This window comes from Canis lupus, chromosome 5, assembly GCF_003254725.2.
Source record: "Canis lupus dingo isolate Sandy chromosome 5, ASM325472v2, whole genome shotgun sequence".
Lineage (NCBI taxonomy): Eukaryota > Metazoa > Chordata > Mammalia > Carnivora > Canidae > Canis > Canis lupus.
This window is the reverse complement of record NC_064247.1, coordinates 3,657,397-3,670,712: the sequence shown is the minus strand read 5'-3', so window position 1 is coordinate 3,670,712 and position 13,316 is coordinate 3,657,397. Positions and strand designations below refer to the sequence as shown.

Sequence of the window (13,316 nt, the reverse complement as noted above, 5' to 3'; positions counted from 1 at the left end):
GTCCCCGGAGACCGGTGCTCCCCACCTCGAGCCAGCTGCAAGCAGGCTCCGCCGCATCCCCAGGAGGCAGGCTGCCCAGTTTTAAGGAAGACGAACCCTCAAAGACACCCCCCCCCCCCCCCCCCCCCCCCCCGGTGCACACGTCAGCCGGGCAGGCAAAGGTGCCGTCTGGTTTCCCTCTGGGGGCTAGAAGCTGACGTCCCCACTATCTCTTCAAGTCAAACTTAGGAGCGACTGAGGCAGCGGGGTCTGGCTGCAGTAGCCACCCCTACTGCCCTGACCCCGGGGACTAGTTGGAATGCAGGGCACATTCCAAGGCAATTTTTTCTGCTCTGTTTTTGTTTTAAGCCAGCTCTTCCTAGAGCTGCCACTTCCTGGGTTTCTCACCCTTTTTTTTTTTAAAAAAAAAAAGGTGTCCGGAGCTAGTGGCAGATTAGGGACCCCTCTCCTCCCCCACCCCCTGTGCCCCCACCCCAGCCCCACTGGCCGCCCAGATCCAGATTAGAGGGGGAGGGAATTTCCAAGGGAATCAGCTCTGATTAGTGCCGGGCGGGGCGCGGGGGGGGGGGGGGTGATTAGCACCCTGGGGCTCCGGCCCTAAGAAGACCCAGGGTTGATTAACCAGCAGCTCCTCTTCCCTGGGAGCAGGAGCCGGGAGCCTGGATTAGGCGGCTGTCCTCAGCACACCGCCCACCTCCTGCCACCGGGAGGCTCTGAAAGGAATGGCTGGTGGTGCTGCAGCCTTTCTCTTTCTAGAAACGCGGCCAGTCCTCCTTCGAAGGATGAATGCTCCCTTCAACACCTTGCCTGAGCTTGGCTAGGTTCCTGTCTTACCTTCCACATTTTCTCTCATCTCCTCTGTCCCACATCAACATGTATTCGGGCCACGTGAGACCCAAAGGGGCGGAGGAGAGGGAAGAGGACCCTGGGGCCAAGCTCTCGCCCTCCTTCACTCAGACACTGTTCAGCTGGCAGATGAGCCAACTTCCTGCCCCTCACCGGAAACCTACATTTGGGTGCCAGCAGCAGCCTGAGTTGGGTGATGTTTCAGGGGTGCGAGGGAGGCAGATGAGGCCGTGCCCCGCGTTTACTGGCAAAGTGAAAAATCGATGTGCGATGATGGGCCCCTGGGCCTGATGTAAGCATTGTGGGCACTTGCAAGCATGGCCAAAATAATAATAATAATAATAATAATAATAATAATAATGAGAGAGAGAGACAGAGGAGTCTCACAAAGTAAACCCTGGCTGTCAGGCTTGGAGCTGGCAACTTGGGGCAAGTTAGAGGCAAGGCGTGCACAGTGTAACACATGCACTCACCTTTGTCCTTCATGCTTGGTGATGGTCTTGTGAGTGTTTCACCAAGGGGGCCTGGGGACACCCAGAACCGACCAGCAGGCCTTGCCGCATAAAGACCGTTCTTGGGATTGCAGCTCCAGTTCCCAGGTGCACAGCCTCGTCCGGGTGCTGGTTCCTCCTTCCTGGCATTGGTAAAGCCGAATATAAGTCCAATAATGCCTTCATAGGAGCTGGACGCCTCGCCGCGACCTCTGGGGATTCTCAGCAGGCCTCTCCCACAATGCTGGTATTAGGGGTGGGTCTTTGACGAGGCCAGCTCTCCTGCCTCCCTGCTCAGGGGCTGTGCTCTGGAATGTCTGGCTCCGTCCTCAGCATGCCTGCATTCTGGTGGCCCAGAGTTACAGTGACCCTGGTGGGATCGCCCACTGCTCACAGAGCGCCCAACAACTGGGGGCCTTTGGCCACAGTTTATCCACTGGGATGCGGTGATCCCTCTTAATATCCTAAGGATGGAGGATATTTCTAAATCAGTATGAGCCACATGCCTCTGGTGTGTTCGGGACACCTGTGCTAGAAAGATCCGCAGCATCTTTTCGTGTCTGTCTGTTCAGGATGAACACGCTTTGGGGGGGAGGCAGGACGTCATGTCCGAAAGGGGGCTCTGTTCCGGGTTGTTATGGGTTTGGAGTTCACGACCTGCTCCCACGCACCACCCAGAAAACCAAAGATGCAATCAAATTCTGCTTTATTTTGACCTCAGCAGAGGGCCTCCAGACTCTCCAAAGCCTCTCATGTGCGTGCCCTCCAGGTTTCAAGCCAGTTCTGGTGGCCTGCACAAGCCTTGGTGGGGAGCAGGTCCATCTGAGCTCAAAGTCCCCTATGTTTTCTGTAGGGGAAAATCTTTTCCTCTGTGCGCCTGTCTCCCCACCTGCCTGCCAGGCTGGGGGGCAACTCCCCTGGGTGCTGTAAGGACTCATTAATGCTTGTAACGCTCCAAACATGTGGCGCTAAGTGGAACTCCATGCTGAGACTGGTTGTATTTATGCAGTTTACTTCCTTTCTGCTCTATTGGCTTGTTAAATGTTTACTTTATGTCTATAGTCATTTGAAATTCAATAAAACAAATTAAACATAAAAGATAAAAACATGCAAAAATAGAGTGATCGATGGCATAAGGGTCAAATAGGGTCTGGTGGCGCCATTGCAGCCTCCCTCCCTTGGTGGTGGATGCTTCCACTCGGTTCCACTAGCAAGGGCACTGGGGAAAGGCAGAGGGGCTTTGGAAGGAGCATGAGGGAGGCCTGCCCCCCACCCACTTGCCAACGGAGGTGCCATGCTGGCTGGGCCGGTGGCAGAGAGGAGGTGGCGGGGAAGAAAGCTGGAGCTAGTTTTGGAAGGTTAAAAAAGAGCTCTAGTTTGTTTGGATCAGAAAGAAAAAGTGGGAAAGAGAGGACTCAATCCTCCACCTTGACTGTGAATTTGGTCAATAATCTCTGAGAGTCTTAGATTTTATTTTCTGTATTTCTGCATTTATTTATGCAACCTTCTGGAGGAAGCCTGCTCGGGCTATCAACTGCTTAGACTTAAAGGATCTGTGTGTTCCTGCACCTTCCGGCTCCTCCTCTGTCTCCCCATCCCTCTCCCCCTCCTGCCTCCTGCCCTCTCTCCCCCTTTTCTGTTTTTCTCCATTTCCCTTTCTCTTTCCTCCTTTCATTCTTCCTTCTCCTCCACGGGAACAATAATTGATCAGTTGACAGATCTAGGTCATGCTGGCAGGGGTTGCTCCGCTTCATGCAGGCTTGCCCAAGAGAAGGAGGGAAAGTCTGTCTTCCCAGTTCACAAGGAGCCAAGATGATAGGGCATCGCGGGGGGAAGGGGGAACCAGTGAACTGGTGGGCAGTTTCCGGCATCCTTAGCAAGGCTACCCGGGACCCCGTTGATTGATTGCAGAGTGCTCAGCCCTGCGATATCCCTGCCACTCCAATTTTCCATATCCGATTTACCTTTGCCACTTGCTGCATTTTGCTCAGCTTCTATACCCTGCCTGTTCCCATTTTCCTTTCTACTTTCCCCTCCTGTCCTCTTCCCCTTTTCTCCTCCTTCCAAAACCACAACAGATCACACATACTCCCACCTAAGTCATATTAGAGAGATGGCCTTTTGTTTATTTGCAAGAAGAAAAACAGAAACCCTGCCAGAAGAACTCTGTAAGTCATTTGCAAACTGCAAAACAAACCAACAAAGATTCACATTTTCGGTGCTGAGAAGAGAATATTTCAAGAGAGACTGTCAAGCTAAGAAATCAAATATTGGAAAAGACATTCTTTAGCACTGTTACTAAGGACATCTTAGGTTACTAAATTTGAGGGTTTTTTTTTTTTTTTTTTCTTCTCTAAGAGTATTGCCTTCACAGTTATAAAAGACTGTTCAAAGAACTGGCTGGTTTTGGCTTCAGTGGTTCATTCAGATTCACTCCCTGGAGGGGCTGCCTTTGCTTAGTCTTGGTGGTGCTACTACCAAACTCTAACCCAACACAGCCCGTAGCTGTCTATGTGTTTATTGGTTGGATCACCCAGCGTTTATTGAATGTTTATTATGTTCCGTGTGGAGTCGTAGGTGGTGGGAATAAATATGTCGGTGACTAAAACAAACTAAAGGATGAGACCAAAGGCAGAGTAGAATTTCCAAGATTTGGCTTGGTTTGCCATCCTTTTTAATAGTGCTCAGAAGCACCAACAAGGAGTGCCAGAAGCAAGCGGGAGAGTGAACGACACAGCTTCTGGTTTCTGGCGGAAATGAGGGCGGGCAGCAAGAGAGCAACTATCCCTTGATCGCTGTTCCACCTGGAGAGCACTGGGAGAGGGTGCATGGCTCTAGTCCTGGGTTAACAACAGATGAGAGGTGCTGCCTTTGCTCCTCCCTGCCGTCTCCTGCCAAGAAGGGCCTCATGCATGTTTGATGTGCCCTCAGTTAGTACATGGATGATGAAAGCTGGCGTAAGTTAGTTGGCCTTGTGACAATTGTCTTTTGTCATTCAAGTTATTAACTGATTCTTGGCACAATGCCACCTGTCTGGTAGCCTCCCCAGCTCCTTTTTGCCCTGCCTTCTGCGCGGAATTAGAGGACCAAAGAAGGTAAGCAGAGCGGGGATGGGGGAGCGGTGGGGGGAGCTTATATAAGACCAAGAAAGGCTTTGCCTCTGGCAGCTAGTCTGCATGGGGCAAACGCTGTGCAGGGGACCTCTGTGAGGGATTCATAACTCAGGGTAAATCTAAGATGATCTCCCTTCTGAGAACCCTTTGACTTGCTACCCACTCATCATACCCAACTTAGGGTTCCGAGAATAATAATAATGCATCATGATTTATTTGTTCTCCTCTGGTCATATACGACAGTTGGGGCACAAGCCTTCTTCCAATCCATCAACTTGTCTTTTCAGCCATATGTACAAGAGGGAATATAGCTTCTCTTTAGGCTCACACTGTACTAGCTGAGTCCGGAATGCTCTGAGATGATTGCCTATCTGGCTGCTTCTATCTGCATTCCCTTAGTGGTGGTGATAATTGTTGGTAGCTTTTCTCCTGTAGGAGAACAGATAATTGCCTTTGTCATGGATCCTGATTTTTCCAAGTCAAGCAGCCTACAGCAGTTGGGATCTCCTAACCTCTGGCCCTCAGGGGGTAGGTTCAATGTGTATTTATTTGCAATATTTTCATTCCCTACATCTGTGGTTCTCAAACTTGGTGTATTCAAGTGCCCGAGGAGATTTATAAAAATACCGATGACTGAACCCTTTCCCAGGTGAACAAAATCAGAACTTCATCATCAATCTTATTCAGAGCTCTGTTAGAGGTTCTAATAGGTGGTCAAGTTTAAAAATTATACCTCTACAGTCATCTGAAATGTTCTATGATCTTGGGTAAGACACTTCCTCTATATGAGCCTTAGTTTCCACATCTCTAAAATATAGAAGTTGGATTGAAATGTTTGCAAGTTTCATTTCAAGTTCAACATTTTGCAATTCTGCAAATAGTCTTTTTGAGTATAGCACTTGAAAGAGAGTGACGCTAGAAGAAAGTATTCAGAAGTAGTTTCTGCTTGCAGGAAGCTAAGAATATAGACATAGTCACAGACAGATGACCAAAGTCAGAATGTGTGAATGGTGTGTGTGCGTGCAAACCCTACATACCAATTCGTATCTACTATATCACATATCCATATATGCATGTATATCTTTATAAGGCATCCTCAGGATGGGAGGCAAGGACTAACTAGTCACAGCATTTTAGGTAGAGGGAATCAGGAATGATAAGGATTCTTAACCAATCCATCTAACAAGGGAAATTCAGGATCACTTGAATGTGGGTCAAGAAAGAACGTGTTAGAGCTGGATTTAGAGAGTGCTAAATGATGGTGAGTCTTGGAAGAAGCCCCATTCCTTAGTGTGAAGATTTGCATTTTCTCTTCTGCTCAGGCTCCCCCTTCCTGTCCCGGAGAGTTAGTGACCCAGGAGTGTTGCTCCCATTGCTCTCCTTGTCAGTGGCAACCAAAGGCCCAATGCTGAGAACCTCAATGACAATTGTGTAGCTCATGCATTAGGCAGAAGTGATGCTGGTTCCACCCCCAAGCCAGGTCATTGGCTGCAGCACAAGCAAGAGTGAAAATTTGGTCTGTTTTGATGGATCTGCAGGATAGGAGGGCCATGGGGAACAGAGCTACCCTGGAAATTTGTGCCCAGGGCAGTCTTTGAGTAATTCAGAAAGTACTCACATTGAAGCCTCCCCAAAGTGTTCACACTGCTGCGTCTGTCAGCCCAGAGTCACAACCAGCTTAAGCCCAGAGGAACTTTCAAGATGACTTCTTTCAGTCCCTCTCTAGGAGCTCTGATACCTCAACAATAAAGCTGCAGTGGTCCCCTAACGTCTGTCTCCAATAAGAGGGAACATGCATCTCTCCAGATGGTCTATTGTACCTGACCGTTGGATTTCAGGAAGACGGGAAGAGGAGGAAGGCAAAGGAGAAGGAGAATCTGTCTTCTTATAGATTCCAGCCATTTGCTCTAGGTCTAGAGAGATATTATCACACAGTGGCTGGATTGCCTGGGTCCAAACCCTGGCTCCACCACTCCCTAGTTTGAAGCCTTATGCGATTCAGTCAACCTTTGTGATTCTCCTTCCTCTTCTATAAAATGGAGATAATTATGAGACTTAGCTTTAAGACTGTTATGAGGATTAAATAAGTTCCTGCAGATAAGGTGTTTGGAGCATTGCTTAGCACATAGTAGGTTCTCAATAAATATTACCTAATAGTATTATGATTTATATGAATACTATCACCCACAGGACAAGTCTAATCCTTCTTCAACATGACTTTTCTTTAAATATTTGAAAGAAACATTCCCTCTTCTCCTTCCTCAAATTTTCTCCCCACAAGGTTAATTATCCCAAGCATTTCTCCTATTTTCTATATTATCATCCATAGAGAGGGTGCTGATTGCTTTTCTCAAAGATTGTTCTGGTTACTTTGTATTCTTCTTAAAGTCTTATCCCAGTATGCTCTGAGGAGCCCAAAATATTATAGAATATGGACCCTTCTGGTTCCAAATCCAAAGAAGATGAAGTCTTAGCTCTTTGGGAAGGTATTGGAAACCCTACAGGTCTGACCTAGGTTTGCCAGCCTCTCCTAATCCTCTGCACTCCTGTTCCATGGGCTGCTCGAGGGCTCCTTCCTCCCAGCATGTGTGCACACTGCTCCCTCTGCTGAGTGCCATCCTAGTCTACCTCAAAAACACTTGTTACAATTCAAGAAAAAAATTCCAAGCTCAGCATCCTTCTGAAGTCTCTAATTTCATCCTTTATGCCTCCATTTCTCTTGACCTTACCTCTATTCTTAACATTCACCACACACTGTGTAGTTACATGCTCACATGTCTATCTTCCCCTACCAGTCTCTGAGCTCCTAGAGGTCAAGGGCTGCCTTATGTATCTTTATTTCCCAGGGAACCTAGCAAAACACTTGGCACAAATTCAACACCCAGCATTTATGGCTGGAAAGAAAGGACAGAGAGAGGGAGAGACAGAGGGGAAGTGCCATAAGGTCCCTTTAGTTTTTTTCAGGAGCTGTTGTCAATTCAACCCTTTCTTATCCTATGCTTGTGGTGTTTTGCTATGTATACAACAACCTGGCCTCAGAACTTACCCTTTCTGAAGTTATCAGATTCAATTACTACCTTTTTTTCTGACAAAATATTTTTGGGACTCTGAATCTGTGATCCCATATTTCAGCAATCCCTCCTGGTGATAATCAGTCATAAATCTTATGCTGTAGCACCTGGGGTGTGGTGGATGAGCTCAATACTTATGATTAAACTTACCCAAGAGCAGAAAATAGCCACTCTAGTGGTGAGTAGATCAGATGAGTGGAGGAACAAGGTGGCTATCTGAATGTACATTGGCATCAGAAGAAGCAACACAGATAGGAAATTTGGATCTAAAAAAACTGGGGAAGTGACTGGATGGATTGCATTTAGTTGTAGAAGATGAAGTGCTCAAATGTTTCTTATCTTCAGATCTACTTCTTTGGATCTACTTTATCTCTCTTCCACAAAGTTGACCACTAGGTCATTTGGCTCTCCTCCTAAACAGTCAAAGAGAAACTCATCCCAGACATGAAAAAGGTTAATTGACAGCTTTTTTCTCAATGTAACCGGTGATGCATAGAACTCTGCAGTTGGATAAACCATTTTGCTAATTTTGAAAACAAATAAAAATTAATTAATTGTTCTACATTTCTCCTTTCTTCCCCCCCAACACATCTTAATAGAAGGATCTAAATGCCTTGTCACCATTTTCTTCATTACTTTCTTGCACTGCTGAAGACTTGTCAAGACCAAAATAATTCAATCATCAAATACAAAAGCTTTTTCACAGATTGCTAGAGTTGTGAGATATCATGGAGTATTCTCAGCCTCCCCCCTAAGACAATGATCCCGTCTGAATGATTTTCACCAATTTATGCCCAACAACTCCAGAGATTCCCAGTGAGCAGACACTAACCACCTGCGTTGTGGTCCCCAGTTCTGGCTGCCTATTGAAATCACCTGTGGAGTTTATTATGAGCAGATGCCCAGGGATGACTCACAGAAATTCACATTGAAGAGGTCAGTATAGGGCAGAGTCTTTTGTACTTCGAAATAACTACAGATAATTCTATTGTGTAGATACAATGGAGAATAAATGATATTAGCACCACTTTTCATAGTGGATAAACTCTGTGAGAAAATACTTTTTTGGCAAGGACTTTCGATATCGCCTCCAAATCAATTATTATCCTTTCTCTGTATAAACAGTGCTCTAAATTTGTTCAGGGCAGCAACGTGCCTGTTCAAAATATTCGTCACCAAAATTCCCTTATAGCTGAATAAGGTCATGTAATGCAGTTCAGGGAAATGAAATATAAGCACAAGTTTACTTGGGGTTTTGAGGATCATACTCAGGACCCCTGAGCTTTCTCAACCTTACCATTGCTGCTTCTCCTTGACTCAGAGAATAGGATACTACCTAGAGGTCCAGGAAACAGCTTGAAAACAGGAAGATAAACAATACATATAAAGAATGGCAAGGGGCACCTGGGTGGCTCAGTCAGTTAAGCATCTGGCTCTTGATCTCAGCTCAGGTTTTGATCTCAGGGTTGTGAGTTCAAGCCTGGTATTGGGTTCCACACTGGGCATGGAGCGTACTTAAAAAGAAAAAAAGATTGACAAAGAAGGAAACTTTTAGGCTGAACCAAATGGACTTAGCTGTTTTGGTAAATCAAAAATAGTTGAATATAGGCAATTTCATATGGCTCAATCTAATTAAAGGACCTTGGGTTCAAGATGACATAGCAGTTGTACTAGCACTAGGATACATGTTCCCATACTCACTATCACTTATGAGAAAAAAAAACTTATTTAATTAGGTTTCTGTTACTCACAGATGAATATAATCCTAATGGATCTATGTTGAGCAAAAATTTGCCTCTTTCTAACTTCTGTCAATTAGAGCTGCTCAAAAATATAAGTAATATTGTGTGATCTTCTTTCTAAAAGATGGTTATCACAAACACTACTTATCTTGACATTCTTAGCTCCTTCTTATGATTATCATATGGCATAACTTTTAAACCATTAATCATCCTGATCCTTATCTTCTGAACATGCTCCAGTTTGATAATGATCCACTAAAAGGCATTACCATACAAATTCTCCTAAATGTAGTTTGATTGGTAAAGTGGAGCATAGACTATTACCTACCACATTTTGGACTGTATGGTTACATAGGTTCACTTTATTATTGTATTATTTTCTTTTATTTTTTCAGAGATACTACCCTATTGGCTCATACTGATGTGATTTGGTCATTGTGATGACCAAAATGCTACTATATAAAACCTCTCTTATTCTCACTTATATTTAACTTTCTTTAAATGTTTCTTCTGGGGATCCCTGGATGGCTCAGCAGTTTAGCACCTGCCTTTAGCCCAGGGCATGATCCTGGAGTCCCAGGATCAAGTCCTGCCTCAGGCTTCCTGCATGGAGCCTGCTTCTCCCTCTGCCTGTGGGTGTCTCTCTCCCTCTCTGTCTCTCTTTTTCTGTGTCTGTCATGAATAAATAATAAAATAAAAATTTTTTAAAAATAAATGTTTCTTCTAAGTATTTGAAATTTTATTCCTTTGAGTCCTTTATTTAAATACACTGAGATTATTTTTGGATTCTGATGAGTTGTCACCACCAGCTTTGTGTCATCCTCAGATGATTTAGACATATAATCTCCACATCAGAATGATTAAAAAAAAAAAAACAACATAATAGCACCAAGGACATGGCCAGTTCTTATTTACATTTATATTTCAATAATAGACCCAAGGGTATGGCCAAGTTCTTACTTACACTTATATTTCATCCACTCCAGAATGATTTATTCATACCCTACTGTATGCTAGCCATAAACAACAACAAAACATAGTTCTTATACTCAATGAAGTAGACAATTCAATACAAAATGGTAAGTGTTGAGATAAAAGCGAGTGTTGTTTGCCTATGGCAGCATCTATGAGACTTTTCAGGTTGGAAAAATCTTCTAGAACGAAGAGATGTGAAAGCTGAGACACAAAGGTGACTAGATTTAACCAAGTAAGAGGAGAAATAAATGTTACAAATAAGACATGGCACATGCTAAGGCCTAGAGTCAGAAGAGCATGGTAGGAATTCAGGAATCCAATATCCAATCTGGCTAGATGGAGTGTGTTTGTGTGGTTTGGGGGCTCAAAGTTTTGGGGGAAAGGGGGTAGGTAGAAAGACAAGATATACAGGTAGAGATGTAGGCAGAGGTCAGAGCTTGAATAGCCTTAGGTTTCCTATTAAATATTTTATATTGAGAGAAGAAATTATGTTGAAGGATTGCATGCAGATAGTAACATGGTCAGCTTTGCAGTTTTACTTGTTAAGTAAGGTTATTTGGGTTACTTAAAAATGTTAAAATATGGTTCTAGTGACAGTGTGGAAAATGAATTAAAATAGGGGCAAGACTAGAGGAAAAGGGAGCCTTCTAGAAGATGCTGCAGCCAATCAAGCATAAGTTAACCAAGGTGAGCACTGCAGAAATAGGGAGATATGGGAGTAGTCAAGTGTTATGGAGGTAGAAGGGTTGTGACTTAGGGATGGAGAAGAAAGAAGATGATAAGTAATAAAGGGAAGTGAAAGAAAACTTTTCATTTTGGGGTAAATGATGCTTAGGTGGGTTTGAGGGAAATGGTGGTGATGCAATTTGGGCCACAAAGTGTTTGAAGATGCCTAATGGTAGACATGTACAAAGTTCTATCCAATATGAAGTTAGCCACATTGATCTGGAACTCTGGAGAGACCTTTGAGCCTCAACAAAGATAGTCTGTGACACAGATACAATTAATTACCCAGGAGAAGAGTAGAGAATACATATTAGATAACTAGTAACCAAAATTTGGGAAGAGAAGAGATCTTGGGAAGATAACTGACAAGAGGTGGTCAAAAACATAGGAGAAAAGCCAGGAGAGCATGATGCCATCAAGGTCAAAAGATGTGTCTGGAGAAGGCAGGAACAATAACAGTGTCAAATGCTACTAAAGGATCATAGTGACAAAAATATCTTCTATCCCCTTGGGAGAGCAGTTCTGGGGTGGAGCCCTTAATGTGGGGAACAAAAGTAAGGTGAGAATATAGAAAATGTGGACAATTATTTCAAAAAGTTATTTTTTTGGTTGTTGTTATTGCTGTGGTTAAGAAAAAAAAGAGGGAGGAAATGGGGAAACAAGGGGGAATTGCAATTGAAGAGGATGTTGTTGTTTTTATAAGATGGGAAAGAGTTCTCTGAATCCTGAAGGTCAGGTGCTCTTTAAGGGGAAGGATGAAAGACCCAGGAGATATCTTACCAAGTGAGATCCTCTAGTAAATATGAGAGGGTGAGAAAGGTGGCAAATCTTGAGCACTGGTAAAAGTATGAGTCTTGAGTACAAGGAGAAAGACAAATTGCATTATTACATATATTAAAGAAGAGAAACTTATTTGAGAATTCCCACTATGATTGGATTCACCTGCAAATGATAGAAACTACACAATAAAAGTGGCTTAAATAAGACATTTTCTGTGTGGCCACAGTAACATTCCTCTCTGTCTTTTCATGGCTGGTGTAATGTCTTCTAAATTGAGGAACCCCATTCTTTCTGTGGTTCAGATCTGTTGTACAGGCCACATCTTTGGCCCTGTGGTCTAGGATGGCAGCATCTGTGTGCCCAGCAGTGGGACGAAAGGGTCGGTGAAGAAGGGAAAGAATGCATGAGTGTGCTGTCTCCCAAAGAATGTTCCTTCTGGAAGCCCACATACGGCACACTTCTCCAAATGCCTGTGGACAGAACTTAGTTACCCTGCTACATTTAGGTGCCATGATGGGAAATGCATCATTCCCTTTGGATGACCATGGGCCCAGAAAAATTCGGGGGCTTATTATCATGGAGGAAGAGGAAGACGAATGTTAGGAGACAATTAGCATTTTGTGTGGCAGGAAGGAATGTTAGATCTCCCCTCGACAAGGATGGAAGCCCTTGGATCCCCACAATACACACGTGATTAAGGTATCACCACCTACTTTGTGGCACCTAACCATAGGTTGTCAAACTGTCATTAGGGAAAAACAAATCAAAACCACAATGAGACACCACTTTACACTCATTAGGATAGCTGCTGTTAAGAAACTTAAAAAGGAAACTAAAAAATGTTGGTGAAGATATGGAGAAATTGAATTGGAATCCCCCTCTGCATTGCTGGGGGGCAAGTAAAGTGGTACAACCATTGTGGGAAGCAGTGTGGTGGTTCGTCCCAAAATTGAAAATGGAATTATGATACGATCTAGTAATTTCACTTCTAGGTATTTACCATAAAAACACAAAAATTTGAAAGCGGGGATTCAGGTATTTGTGCAGCCATGTGCGCAGCAGCCTTATTCACAATGGGCAAAAGGTGGAAACAACCCAAGTGTCCATCAGTGGATGAATGGATAAAATACGACGTGTGCGTACAATCAAGTATTATTCTGCCTGAATGGAATTAATGAATGAAATTGTGACACATGCTGCAGCATGGATGAAGCTTGAAAACACAATGCTAAGTGAAAGAAGTCAGACATGAAAGGACAAATATTGTATAATTCCTCTTAGGTGAGGTCCCTAGAATAGGCAAATTCATAGAGATGGAAAATAGAAGTTTCTGGCAGCTGTAGGGAGGAAGAAATGGAGAGCTGTTTAATGGGTAAAATTTCTGTTTGGGATGGTGTAAGCGTTCTAGAGATGGATGGTGATGCTGGTTGCACAACGGTGTGAATATACTTGATGCCAGTGACTTGTACATTTAAAATGGTTAAAAGGGTAGATTTTATGCTGTATGTAAGTTGCTCTGATAAAGACAAATGAAAAAAGCGAAAATCAACTGTCCTCGCACAGCATAGATTT

The 13,316-nt window shown here is 44.1% G+C and overlaps 1 protein-coding gene and 1 non-coding gene across 2 annotated transcripts in view; both read left to right on the top strand.

The window, feature by feature from the left end:
* The window catches only part of NTM (neurotrimin), a 940,510-nt gene that overhangs the window by 2,542 nt on the left and 924,652 nt on the right, over window positions 1–13,316 (top strand). The window lies entirely within an intron of this gene.
* Window positions 12,360–12,483, top strand: LOC112671586 (U6atac minor spliceosomal RNA). The gene has a single exon (XR_003143712.1). It is a non-coding gene; the product is annotated as a U6atac minor spliceosomal RNA (small nuclear RNA).